This window comes from Bactrocera oleae, chromosome 4, assembly GCF_042242935.1.
Source record: "Bactrocera oleae isolate idBacOlea1 chromosome 4, idBacOlea1, whole genome shotgun sequence".
Taxonomy (NCBI): Eukaryota; Metazoa; Arthropoda; class Insecta; order Diptera; family Tephritidae; genus Bactrocera; species Bactrocera oleae.
In genome coordinates, this window is record NC_091538.1 from 36,086,121 (window position 1) to 36,101,721 (window position 15,601).

General features: G+C 33.8%; 1 protein-coding gene across 5 annotated transcripts in view; it reads left to right on the forward strand.

Moving 5' to 3' along the window:
- Positions 1 to 14,643: 14,643 nt before the first annotated feature.
- Positions 14,644 to 15,601, forward strand: part of ap (apterous) — a 66,736-nt gene continuing 65,778 nt past the window's right edge. For 3 of the 5 annotated variants that reach the window (XM_036372588.2, XM_070107863.1, XM_070107864.1), the window contains exon 1: positions 14,644 to 15,148. The gene's annotated coding sequence lies outside the window, so the exon portion shown is untranslated. Of the gene's footprint in view, positions 15,180 to 15,233; positions 15,495 to 15,601 lie in introns of those variants that run through there. The other 2 variants (XM_014240142.3, XM_070107862.1) reach the window with 2 other exon arrangements.

The window sequence follows — 15,601 nt, forward strand, 5'->3', positions numbered from 1 at the left end:
TTTTCTATAACTTGACAGGATCTATGAATATATCAGTACAATAATTGATTATTAGATTATAGTTGAAAAACATTTACTAAAGATAAATATCGTAAAATACAAATGAATTTTTTAAATTTAACAATCATAGTTGGTAGCTGACTAACTTATACTATAGATCGAAGGCTCACTTAGTTTCCCAGATATTTATATTAAAATCAACTTCAAATGAGAAACTAATATATGTGCTATAAACTCAATCCAATATTTCAAATTTAATAGAAAAACATCAATCAGATGATGAAAATCACTATATTAGGGATATTAGGTTAAAACTAATGTCAAGACTAATTTCATTCATTTTCAGCGGTAAACCACATAATTTTTAAGAAAATTTAATACGACATAAACGGTTTGAAATAAGGAGGAAAGTCGAAAAAACACTGTATCGGGGATATTTTTAGACTGTTGCAACATGTTGCTACAGAGTACAATAGTTTTGTTCACCTAACATAAATGTTAACTTTATAAGTTTTCGTTTAATGGCGTTTCTGGGTGTGACAATGGTCTGATTATGCCCATCTACAACATGTTGTAAGAGTATAAAAAGCATTACTTTTGGTTTCTTCTAAAAAGAGAATTTATTATTTAATATAATATATAATAAAAAATTGGTCCTCACCATTAGAAGGGATTAAGTGCGATCAATCCTTGAATATAATAAATTTAGGTGTCTACTTATGTAAACATGAGTAATAAATATTTGACAAAGCATCATGTATGCACGAATATAACATACACACATATGTATGTACTACAAGTACAAAGGCTTAATCACTCTAGCTTATCATCAGTACGTACAATAAAACTTATGATTGTTGGTTTCCTTTACATAGTAAGTATTATGTAATTTAACGTCTGAAAGTGCAGATTTCGAGAACATCTCACACATAACTACATACGTAAATAGAAGAATATGCATGTGTGTACGTAGTGTGGCAGCACTCTTTGCGGCTGTTTATCTGCTAGTATATCGGCTGGACTACCGTCGCAACGGTTCGAACGTCTTTCGGCGGCGCTTAAGGTATCCTAAGTGGAAGTTTAACGAGGTTGACACGTGCACGCCCTTAATTTGTTTACAAATCACTTCAGATACGTTATACGCATGAGTTCTCTGCACTACTACATTACCACTAAGCGGCGTTCCAATATGAGTACACATTACATGATCTATTAATGAATAGTAGCGTGCGTACGTAAGTGGATCGGGTTTGGGTGCATATGTGCCGTATACAGCATGTGTTTCTACCACCCATCTTCAAGCTACCTTTATTTCCTTATGATACCAACCGGTACCTAAATACTAGCCGGCCCAGGCACATGCAACACCACTAGGTCATCGTAAGCGAACGCAATGAGAGGTTGTAAGGTAGCGCATCGCTATCGACCGCCAACCGTAGGGTAATGAGCGACATGCGTTGGACGACGCGCGACGTCTGACGATTGGCGGTCGCTCAATTGTTCCATGCACTCTCGACTTCGACCACGATCTCGGATGATAGGTCATGCGATGCTGTTTGCTTCGCTGATGTGATGATGCGGTGGTTTAACGTGTGATACATACGGCCGATGGCTGACAACGAGGGTGACGATGTTCGCTGCCATCTACTGCCACTAGCCAATCAGGATATTTCTTTACCAGCTTAGTGGTGCAAAACATTGCTGCTGGCAAAGGTGGCAGTTTTTGTGGTTTTTATGCATATACGTATGTCTTCATAAATATCTACTTCTTTAAGGGCACATATTTAGTATAGAAAATTATATGTCCTTACGTTCAATGAAAACAAAACATCAAAACAAAATTTATAGGTGTAAGTTTCTGTTTGTCAGGCCCCAAAATCAAATGAGTTGCTCTTAACTATTATAAGCTCAAAACCCTCCTTATTTTCTCAGGTATTAAGAAATAAATCATAAAGACTATTTTAATTTTTATACTCTCGCAACATGTTGCTACAGATTATAATAGTTTTGTTCACCTAACGGTTGATGTATCACCTGTGCAAGCTCTAACTAGAGTGAAAATTTAGATATCTTTACGAAACTTAGTACACATGTTGCTTGGTACCGTAGGGAGGTTGGTATTGCAGACGGACGTACTCGGACCACTGCCACGCCCACAAAACGCCATTAATCAAAAACAAATAAACTGCTATAACTAAGCTCCACAATAATATACAAGACTGTTATTTGACATACAGGATACGGTGCTGTTAAAAACTACTGAAAACGCGATAAATCAAGTACTAAACATGCCAGAGACATTAAATTTTATCTTTGGGATGGCATGAGATGACTATATAGGAACCGCTTTTAAAATTAGACAGCAGGCGTGGCACCGCCCACTTTTAGGGGAAACCCCATATCTTGGGACCTGCTTAACCGATTTGAACCAACTTCGGTACATAACATTATTCTCATATTTCTATGTTGTAGTGCCAAAATAGGCGAAATCGGATTACAACCACGCTTATTTCCCACTTTCCACTCTATGCAAATCAAGCAACAATTACTGTATCGGGGTAAAACTTGGCATGAATAATGCGTTAAGGGTATGCCATCTTGTGACCAAAAATTGTCTAGATCGAACAATAACTGTTCAAGCCCGTAGGTACTGAATATGTGGACCCCAGTGCCTATAGTGGACTTTTTACCGAAAATATCGGTCAATGTGCAAGATATAAAATTGAAATTCATATAATAAAATAAGTAAATGAAACTCTCGATGATAGTATGTTTTTGTGTCAAAAATAGGCTGAATCGGATCAATGCTTCTTTTAATATAAAATCTAAAATTTTGCGAACACCTGAAATAATTTCCCGGGCTTTAAACGCTTACTATTTAGGGGTCTTAAATGTGGATTGGACCTGTTCTTATCAAGGGATCATAATTTGTATACTAATTACTGCTTATACAGATAGATGGATGTACTTTCCGACATCCAGGCCTTATAAAATTAACATTTCTTAATTCTGAGTATTTTAATTTTTTTAAGTTTACATCTAATATTTACTGTTAGAATTCTGAAATAATCTTTGTGTAAACATTTATAAAACTCTGTGCAACATACTGCCAATATATAAGACTTCAAAGCCAATCATAATTGTACAGATACATAAGTTAAATTGACGTAAAATAAATGTTTTTAAGAAACAAAAGTATCCACATACGAGTACAAAGTTACAAAATATTATATTATTTCTCCAACAATGAGTAACAGATTTTTTATAGGAACTATTTCAGGAAGACGACGGAAATTATGATTATGGTGAAAATTTGAAAACAATTATGGCACATTTTAGTAAAGTTAAATGAAACTGTAAACTCATCCGTTTAACGAAAGGTCAAAAATGTCTGATTATACGAATAATATAGAACTACTTGTATTGTACGGCCCAACTTTCAAGCTTTGAAAGTATTCAATGCGATCAATGACGATGTCCGAAAAATCCAAAGATATTATCTTTTACATTTAATATACCATGCGAATAAAAAATTCACTAGCATGAACTTACAAACTTAAGTTTCGTTAAAAAACAACTGTCTACTGTGAGGGTTCGCACTTTTATGTAATCACGCTGTGATAAGATTATTGTAGAAAGATCTTACAATATACTTGTATATATATATATTCGAAAATCTATATTTGGAAATCTATATTTAACTGTACCAATGAAGATTGAAAATCCTGCATAGTAATGCGCACTACCACTACCACTGGGTTAGTACTCTTTTATGAGTATTTTCTAATATCTATCTCCTAACGGCAGATAATGATAGACGTCTGAACTAATTTCTACAACGAAAACTACACTCGATGCATCTACGACAACTCTTTTAAAATTTGCTTACTATTTGACCGTGGGAAAATGTGTTCCTATATCAAATATACCATATACACACATTGTGATCCTATAACCTCTAAACATGTTTGGTCGTACTAAGATAGAAGATCGACGTGGTTTATTATCCTTAGTATTATATTTTGCGGATCAATAACTCAAAACTTTTGATTTGATTGTAGTTTTATTTTATTAGTATTTCTAAAGTAAAGACAGTATTTGTTAGATACTGGTCATTATTAAGTGCAAGTAAAACAAGAAACAAGAAAAAACGTTAACTTCGGTTGCACCGAAGTTATAATACCCTTCACAGGTACAAACGTTCCTTACAATAACTTGATTTAGATCTAATTTCGTGAATCGGCAATAAAAAATAAATTTTTTTTTAAGCAGGCACTTTACTCCGATCGTTTAGTTTATATGATAGCTGTATGACATAGCAATCCGATCAAAACAATTTTTTCGGAGATTATATTCTTGCCTTAGAAAATAACTCATGCCAAATTTCGTCAAGATACCTCGTCAAATGAAAGAGTTCTTCATGCAAGCACTTTACACCGATCGTTCAGTTAATCTGGCAGCTATATGTTATAGTCATCCGATCTGTACAATTTCTTCGGAGCTTGCACTATTGCTTTAAATAATGTTCTGTGCCAAAGAAGTGAAGATACCTCGTGAAATGAAAGAGTTTTTCATGCAAGCACTTTACTCCGATCGTTCAGTTAATATGGCAGCTATATGTTATAGTCATCCGATCTGTACAATTTCTTCGGAGCTTGCACTATTGCTTTAAATAATGTTCTGTGCCAAAGAAGTGAAGATACCTCGTGAATGAAATAGTTTTTCATGCAAGCACTTTACTCCGATCGTTCAGTTAATATGGCAGCTATATGTTATAGTCATCCGATCTGTACAACTTCTTCTGAACTTGCACTATTGCTTTAAATAATATTCTGTGCCAAATTTCGTGAAGATATCTTGTGAAATGAAAGAGGTTTTCATGCAAGTACTTTACTCCGATCGTTCAGTTAATATGGCAGCTATATGCTATAGTCATCCGATCTAAATAATTTCTTCGGAGATTAAATTGTTGCCTTAAATAATAATCCATGCTAAATTTCGTGAAGATACCTCGTCAAATGAAAGAGTTTCCCATACAAACACTAGATTCCAATTGTTCAGTTTGTATGGTAGCCTGAACAGGGTATATTAAGTTTGCCACGAAGTTTGTAACACACAGAAGGAAACGTCGGAGACCCTATAAAATATACATATAAATGATCAGCATGATGAGCTGAGTTGATTTAGCCATGTCCGTCTGTCTGTCTGTCCGTCTATCTGTATATATACAAACTAGTCCCTCAGTTTTTAAGCTATCGATCTGAAATTTTTCTGCTCAGCTGCTCATTTGTCGGAACGGACGATATCGGACCACTATAGCATATAGCTGTCATACAAACTGAACAATCGGAATGAAGTGCTTGTACGGAAAACTCTTTCATTTGGTGAGAAATCTTCACGAAATTTGGCAGGGATTATTATTTAAGGCAATATTCTAATCGCCGAAGAAATTGTATAGATCGGATGACTATGACATGTAGCTGCCATATTAACTGAACGATCGGAGTAAAGTGCTTGCATGGACAATTTTTTTAATTTGACGAGGTATCTTCACGAAATTAGACACGAGTTCTTGCTTTAGGCAACAGATCCGCAGAAATTGGTCAGATCAGATCACTATATCATATAGCTGCCATACAAATTGAACGTTCGGAATCAAGTTCATGTAAGGGACCTTTGTATTTGTGAAGGGTATTATAGCTTCGGTGCAACCGAAGTTAACGTTTTTTCTTGTTTAGCATTGTCTTGGACAATAATCTAAGAGAAATTTTGTAAAGATATCTTGTCAAATAAAAGGGTTTCAATCACAAGAATTTGATTTTCACCGTTCAATTTGTATGGCAGATAATGGCCATAGTGGTCGGATATCTGCGGTTACCACAGATAAGCAGCTTTTGGGGAAAAAAAGGCGTGTGCAAATTTCCGACAGACGGACAGACAGCCGGTTATGGCTAAATCGACTCAATGACTCTCGTCACGCTTTTATATATTTTGTATTGTCTCCGACGTTTCTTTCTGGGTGTTACAAACTTCGTGGCAAACTTAATACACCCTATCCAGGGTATAATCAGGAAAGTGGAGTTTTATAATTTTATTTATCATCAAAATAGTTTAATTAACCAAATGTCAAAAGGATTTTGTTTGTTTAAATTTAACTTAATTAATATTGTGCATCTTTGTTCTTTTTATGCAAAAATGCTCATATAAAATACAAAAATTATAATAGTTAAAACAACATGCAATAAGTAATTTTGTAAAATAAATTTAAACGGTATAGAATAAAATACGGAGAGAAATATATGTCTACCTTGTGGAAACAATGTTATTTCAAAAACTCCGGCATCTAAATTACCAAACGGTTTTCTACTGATGCTGCAGTCGCTTTTGCTGAGAGTGGTATATACACTATATTTGTTGATGTAAAAGTAAAAACATTGTGCATATGCGTACACGCAAAGGTATTGTTATAAAAGTGGTATACATTCGATGGAAGCGAACTTCTTTTAAAAACTCATACAAATGTAAAAAAATTTGCGCAGTTTAGAGTATACTCAATGTTTTACTTTTTTGGGTGTGGCCATTTTTCCTTTTAACGTTCGCCTGCTTGTGTATACGTACACTTATTTGACGTTTTTTTTATGCTTGTTCGTCCTCGTTCATCGTCAATCCATGATTTTTATTTTAAAAATATGTATGTACATACATACTTTTAAATGTATGGGTATATTTATTTCTTATATACATACATACGAGGTGTGTTCAAAGTAAATGGTGAATTTAAAATTTTTTTGAAAAGTACTTATTTATTCATAAATATCTGTTTTGACCCCTCCAAAGAAATCCCCCTCGGATATAATACACTTGCGCCAACGCTTTTCCCAATTATCGAGCACTCTCTTCTTCGATTCTAACTTGATCTCATCAATTGTTGTAAAACGCTATCCTTTCATTGGTTTCTTCAGTTTGGGAATAGGAAAAAGTCGCAGGGAGCCAAATCTGGTGAATACAGTGGTTGAGGCATGATTATGGTTTTGATTTTGGCCAAAAAATCACGAATAAGCATTGATGTGTGAGCTGGTGCATTTAGCAATTTCAGAACAAACTTTGCTGCCACACGTTTCATGCCCAAAACATTCGAGAAAATTGAATGGCATGATCCGATTGATATGCCAACATCCTCTGCAACTTTGCTAATAGTGATTCGACGATTTTCGAGAACAAATTTTTAATTTTTGTTTCGATGTTTTCTTCTTCGCTTGTTGACGTGGTCGCACTCCTGGATGCTCATCGTCATCAACATCTTCTCGGCCTTCTGTAAAGCTCTTGTACCGCTTATAAACACTTTTTTGAGACAAAGTGGACTAGTAAACATTTCAAGTGCCTTGGAGCACTTTTATTATCAATTTTTTGATCCATTTCTTTCAAAAGTCAAAAATCGAAGAGCACACAAAAACGTGACTAACATTTTCTGTTGTCAAAAACAAACTACTAATCGAAATTGGCCCCTAATGCAAGCACATGATAAACATATGTGTCCGATTTTAACAAAAACAATATATTGATAATCGAATGTATACAGCTTGTGCCTCACCTTTTCCTTTGAACACACCTCGTATATACGTTTCTACGCATATTTATACAAATGCAAAGGCCAAAGTGGCTTATACTACAATAGCATAAGCTTTCATATACATATGTATACACATTCATGCATATATACATGTAGAATACAAAATCGTGTAAGGATTAGCTACATACGTACATAGATATACCTACTGGTACATAAATACACGTGGGTATGTAATTTTGCTGCGAAACAGGATGAAAAACTGTGACTCAACGAAAACATCAACTTTGAGGCTACAAATCCCATTTTTTAGATGAGGATACGGATATATTAAACTTGCAGGATTCATTTCATTAAATATATTGAAACCACTTTATTTCAGTCATGTAAAGTAATGTTAAACTCACACATTGTATATTCCAAATAGAAGTATTTGATTAATTTTAAATTTTTTAAGAAAATTTCTGCTTACATGAAAATAGTCATAAAGGTAAAAATAAAAGTAAACTACCTGTAATTTTTGTCTTCTTCGGCTTTGCTAATAATGTTTATTCTTTTAATTCGAAAAGAAAATGTTTTTCCATAACTATTCTATAAATGATGAATGATGAACGGATCACCTTCTGCTTTCAGTAATGGCAAAGCTATTATGGCATTAAAAGCTCTTTAAATAACGTTATTTGCGCCAGTATTATGTAAGTGAACATACACATATAGAACACAATATGGTAGTTGGTATATATGACTACAGGTTAATATTTCGCAAAACTCAAGAGAGAAAAATTATAACAGTACACCACTGACCGTTTTTAATTATATTTGTTCAAACTATTAATCGATATCGTTTCAAATTTTTTACGGCGATACGGATATATTTATGCTAAGCCTTTGAAATACGAGTGTTTTTTTTTAATAAAATGACCTGAATCATTTTCAAAAATTATATGTTTTTATTAAATTTTGTTGTTAAGGCAAAATAGGTTTAGAAGAGGCGGAGAATTCGGCACTTGCCTAGGGCTGTAAATTGCCTCGGGCCGGCCCATCGGACATGGCTAAATAAACTCAGCTCATCGCTGATAATTTATATATACATTTTATAGAGTGGCAAACTTAATATACCCCAAATTTTGGCATATTGTGTCCAATATTGACAATAGTTTGGCAATAGTTGATCCAGTGAAATATACGGTGTTCGTAGTTTTTTAATTTGCTCCGTTAAAAATAACGTTATGAGCATATGCTAAAATATTATATTTGAAATATGTGTTAATAATAACGAAGGGAAGTTTGGGACTTCGACGAGGTCAAGGGAGAAATGTAAATCTATTTTAAGGAGGGCAAAATAGAACCATGTTGGTTATTACTGTTAGATCTCTAATGTGTCAAAATGTTATATGTACTACATAAATAAATATTAAAATGTACATAAGTATATTTATTTGTGTATGTTTATTTTGTCTCAAGAACCATTGCCAAGCATATTTAACTATTTTCCTTGACTAACAAATGGAATGCATTAATACATATGTGATTACAATGTACAATTTTTAGTAAATAATTACGTGCATGATTGAAATGAATTTCTGGGGATTGGTTGATGTTTGCTTACATAAATTTAGGTCTGGAAATTGCCGATGACAGTAAAATGTATTTGCTTCCTCGCTGTCCAAAAAATCTGCTAATTATTTGCATGTAGCACTCACAATTGATAGAAACGTTAGATCTTTGACATTTGGTTTGACAAAAAAAACCGTATGGTTTATGCTAATAACCTATGCGATTATCTCAATAATAACAATTTCAATCATTTATTTTCCAATTTAAACGATATAAACTCTTAGAAAACATCAAAATGTACAAAAAAAAAATGTTATTTGTCGAACTATTTCAAACTAACAGAAAATTAACGAGGAAGGAAGAACATTTGATATTATATATTAGAGATATAATATACTTGTATATATATATATTACTTGTATATTACGGTGGGTCTAAAAATCAAATGTTTTGTCCCGTTGGTACCCTGAAAAATATGCTTTTATGTTAGACACCTTTAAGAAAGTCTCTCTAAGTATGAGCTCTTAATTGTAACGCCTTACAGTTTTCTAATCAGAGACATTAAATTTTATATCCAGGATGGTACTTTACAGAAGCCGATGTGAAAATTGAACGATGGGCGTGTCCCGCCTAACTTTAGGGGCAATCACATATTTCCAGACCTATTCAACCAATTTAAGCCAAATTCGGTACATAACATTACTGTGAAATTTCGCGAAATCGGACTATAACCACGCTTACCTCCCATATAGAACCACTTTAAATTCCATATGATTCTTACACTTTTGAGTATACAAACGAGGCACGAATTAATATATTCGGATACAACTTTCCAAAAATAGTATATTGAAGGTATGTCAATAAAAATTGTCAAAATTGGATCAGTCCCCAAATACCACATATGGGGTGCCGAGTGCCTGTTGCTAGCTTTTTACCGGCGATATGGGTCAATCTGTGAAACATTATTGAATTTCGGAGAGAGTCGCTGTATGTCAAAAATGGATTGAATCAGGTCAATACGTCCCTTAGCCCCCATAGGCCTACTAAAAATATTTTCGAAATTCCGGTTTTTAATAACAATGTATCTTTCTGGCTAAAATGGATAAAATCGCGTGGAAATTTGCCCTAGCCCCCATATAACTAATATCAGGATTTTCGAACATCCGGCTGTCCTTATGCCATATATAGTATGAGAAAACTTTATGAAATTCAGGGAGTATTTTATTGTTAACAGTATGTGGTATAGCCAAAGGTAGATAAAATCGGGTCCATACTACCCCTATCTCCCATATACCGGTTGACCTTATACCAAATATGTATATCGGTCAATGTGTAAGATATCTTAACAAAATTAACTGAAAGTATTATATTGGATGTACTATAGTTTAGTGCCGAAAATGTGTAAATTTAGTCTACGAATCACCTTAACCCCCATTTGCTACATACGTATAATAATTTATGTTATTCTAACACACCTTATGCCGAACATGTGATTCCGTGTGGGGGTTTTGTACAATATTTATAAAATAAAATTATATTCTCGAGTATATTTAAGCAAATTAAAAAGTTAATGCAATCAGCCAAAACCTTTTTCTGCCATTAGGCTGGTCAAAATTAGCGATACTTTAATGAAATTAAGTGGATCACTAATGTAGTTTACCGCTGAATATGACTGAAATAGGTCTAGACTTTGGTTTAAGCGTAATATCATCTCATTATATTAATTTTAGTCTCTTCGGTTGAAATTACATCACATATTTCTCATTTTAATATATTTTCGTTGACGTAAAGCAAAATATAGTAATGAAACTTAGTGAGCCTATGACCCTCAATATACATTAAGTTAATATGATATCAAATTTGATTATATTCCATTCACGATTTTGTCTAGCAATGAATGTTGAATTCTTTCGTAACATTTTATTAATAAATATGTTTAACAACATCTGAATGTATTTCCCGGCATTGATATTTCAAGTTGCGAGAATGTAAAATGTTCGGTTACACCCGAACTTAGCCTTTCCTTACTTTTTTATTATAATTTGCATTCAGTCTTTATTAGTAATATAATAATTTGTTCAGTGTTTGCTTTCCCTTATTAACAGCGGAGTGTGAAACTAAAGAAAATCGCATTGCGGTGATTGCTTTGCATAAGTGTGAAAAAGGCCCAAGTGAAATTTGAGAGCTTCTCAAAAAACTTATTATTTCGAGAATTGTTTGTTTAACGGACTATTGATCATTTTCCCCAAACGTCTACAGTTGATGACAGAAAGAGAAGTGGTCGCCTTCGCGTGGCCACTTTTCGCGAATGCATTCGCAGAAATCTCCTTAAAAAACAGATTTTATGTCAAGGGAAATTAATATATCTACCAGATCAAAGTCAAGAGTTATTCAAGATGATCTCCAAGCGGCTTCTAAAACTTCAGCCGTTTAGTGTGGTCAAAAGCCTAGATATGTCCGAAGTCGGCCTATGCATTTTAAATGCTCGAAGTAGTTAGTATGGAAACTTTCAGGTTTGTACATAAAATATCAGTCAATATGTGAGATAACTTCACTAAATGAAGCAGATATATTTTCTGATAATACTGTGTTCTGGTGTTAAAACTGAGTAAGATTGATTTAGTACTTCCCCTAGCTCCCTAAATCTAATATAATGATTATCTAACTTCCGCTTGATTATATTTTGTACACATCGATCAAAATGGGAGATATTTTAACAAAACTAATTTAATATATTCATTTTATAGTATTTAGGTGACATACATATGTACATATATGGCAATTTCAACTAAATTTGATGCACAACATTGTATGGTCATTCTACATTCATGACTTGAAAACGAAAATTTAAATCATTGTACGGTTCCTAGCTAATACAATTTTAAATTCCATCACTTCTCGTTACAATGTATAAGAACTTTGCAGAAATAGTCATTTGAAGTGTTACATTTAACGTTTGAAAGTTGTAGAATTTGTCCATTTACCGAATATGTGGAGCACAGGTCCTATGAATAACTTTCCCTTTCTCCCGAAAATGTCGGTCAATCTGTTAGACACATTATTGAAATCGAGCAAAATCTGGTCAATACTTCCAATATATATATAAAATTTTCGAACTTCCGGTTGACTTTATTTCGTATGTCGCTCAAGATGCGAGTTATCTTAATGTAATTCAGAGAGCGTGTTTTCCTGATAATATTGTGTATTACACTTTAAGAAAAGTCGAAGACAACCGTTATATGAAGGGCAATGTTTTCACTAAATTTGGTGCATATAACTTTTTTTTCACTTTCCGTTTGCACACTTTTCGTTCTAGTTTGGAAGTAACCATTGGAAAGAGGTTAATATTATAGAGCATATTTCTGAGGATGGTTAGCTTTGAATCGTTGATTTTTGCAATTAATAATGTAAAGACGGGTCTAAATAAAAGCATATATCATGTATAATATGTTCTTCAACCTAATATAAATTGGGACAAAATATTTAATTGTATTCCTTAAAAACTTATTCTCCTCTCATCGTCTATTTTACGAAAGAAAAACTTAACTTAGAAAATGTGAAATCAGCAGTGATAATCAACTGACTTTAATAATGGTGACGATAATGTCTAAATAACTGTTAAGCGTATAAGGTGTGTAAATTTATACTATTATATTAAGTAATATCTATATATTCGAGCTCATCATTGCGCTGACTTTTTGTCAACATTGGGGCTTTCCGGGAAGACCTTCTTAAGAGATTATTTTCTAAAAGGCGACGCGCAACAGTTCTCGAAGAAATTTCTACACCCAATTGTCTTTGGATAGCTACAGACGACTTTTTGATAAAATCTCTATGTATTGTAATTGTCATCCGAAAACGTCGTTTTTCGTGACCGTCTCCCTACCACCCTACTCAGCGACGGCCGTCACGTTTGTATGCAGATTTTTAGAATTTCATCTTAGTTGTACTTTATAATTTATGTATTTAACTTTACATATATGTAGATATGTTTTTGTGAAATTCTTGGTGCTATTTAAAGAAGATTTGAGCTACACATCAATATTTTAGTATGGATTCAATATAAATTCAATACTTTGTTTTTAACGAACAAATAATGAAATAAAAAATCCGATTCATGATGAAGTAGGAATACAAAGAAGGAATCATCGAGCGTACTGTTTTTTACATCCATATAAGTATTATAAGTATTATATCTTTTACAAAACTGGTATGAACAAATAAAAATTTGCTATGTAGCAATATACGCATAGTCCTGCAATGACTTTGATTGTAGTTTGTGTATGTTCCGGCTCACTTTTTCGCTCTTATATATATACTTTTCTTTTTATTCGCCAAAGTAGTCATCGTCAATCGCACAAGAGCTTCAACACGGGCGAACGACGATTGTAATGTCAGTACCTTTTGGCAAGCTTTAGCATTGCGAGTATAGGCGGCAACAACAATTGTTATGGTAAGGCATGAACCGCATAAGCGCAGTGGATGTAGAAGTAGAAATGACAGCAGTAGCGACCCGGCAATGTAGAAAAATCGCAAAAAGCAACAAAATGCTGAAAAATGAAGAGAAATAATAAAAGTTAAATATATCCACATACATATGTACATACATACCTAAAATAAATACTATATACATAGGTAGATGCACAAGTGCAAATAAAAATAAGTGGGTAAGTATTCAGCAGCCAACAACGCCGATAACAACGCAAATAACAGAAACAGTACATCGTCTATATGTCTCTTCTTTGCTATATCAAAGAAATGATGCCACCGCAATCACCGGTGGCAATGGTGCCGCGGCAGTTGTTGCTGCTGCTGCATAATTCATACCTATGCTGCTTCTGACCACAACCTGCTACCTTCTGTTAGCTACCAAACATCTTAGGCAGATTGTGATTACTGGGGTTGCAATGTTTTGCACAATAATATACATTTCTATATACATACACTTACTTACACACCTATGTGAATATAAGCCCCAATACATTTTTTTGTGTGTTCAATTCAATTCAGTCACACCAACAGGAATGAGTAGATACAGACGACTCTAAACTTTAGTCGCCTTTCGTTGGCAATAATATGGTGAATGAGTGAAATTGCTCAACCTTACTGGCACCGAGCACAATCAACAGAACGAACACCACGCCTCCCTAATATCCAAAGCGTTGAACGCAAATATCCATCCATATTAATGTAAATACGCAAGCAAACCAGTAACTTAACATGGCATGCTTTATAACCTTCTCTGCATAGTTTAAACATTCACTTCTTCCCTTAAGCGTAACAGAATCATAAGCGCAAGCAAGACAAATCTATAAACTTTGCCGAAACAGCGATCAATAGAAGTTCACCAACGCCAATCGTATACGATAAAAGATGCTTATAAGTGTACAATATGTGTCAAAATGCGATAGCTGTCTTTGAGTCAGCATGAGCTAAAATTGTTTTCACTCATTACGTGGAGCGGCGATGTGATGGTGGCTGTCCGAAAAAGTACTGTACATGCAGTAGTCGTCTCACATTCGAAGAACGGTGAACTAATAAAACCTATGTGATGTAGCGCGCATGACTCAACAATGGAATTGAGTTTGAAATTGTAAAAGTGCTCTCCGTACCGTGTTTCGAACAGTTATAACTGGCGAGCACAGCACACCGCAGAAACGATCGAATCATGGTAGTGAAACTTAACGTGCCAAAACCACTCACGACAAATCAGTTTTAAACGTCCAGCTAGTGTCGGCAGTGTATTTTGAAACCTTTCAAAAGTTTCGAGCGAAAAAGAAACCGGCCGTGGGTGTGAGATCGACTATGTGCGTTTGTGCATAGATTGAAATAATTAACCCGCCGCAATATGTACATGTATCTACAATAAATACGCGTTTATGGAAATACAAACGAAATAATTAGTGAAAACAGAAAAATTATTAACAAATTAATGAAGTGTACATATGTATTTAATATACATATAAATTCGAAGCATTTACTTTAATAATTAAAGGCAAGCATATGTAACAATGACTTTAAAAGGTGAGCAGCAATGCTAATGGGCAAATTGTATGTACGTATATACTTGTATGTACCATACATCGTTTTGAAAGTTTATATTCAAATATCTTCTAAATAGAAATTCGCCAATATATGACAAAGTTATGTTACTACCTATTTGTGTAGTTTAATATCGATAAGAAAGTATGAAACACGAAATTATAGATCTTACTAAATGTTCAAACGAAAAAGTATTTACAGTGTTGAAATATGAAATAAATAAATTGGCGAAAGTAGCCTTCATAAATGTAAAATAATGGTGGATATTGCAATAATCGATGAATGTAAAGCAACATACATACATACATATATATGTATGTTTGGATACGTATGTATGGATTTACATATATGTACATATATAATTTAACGTTTTACGCAAAGAAGAAAATACTAACCTATCTGCTAATATACTCATATACATAAGCAAGCAGAAGC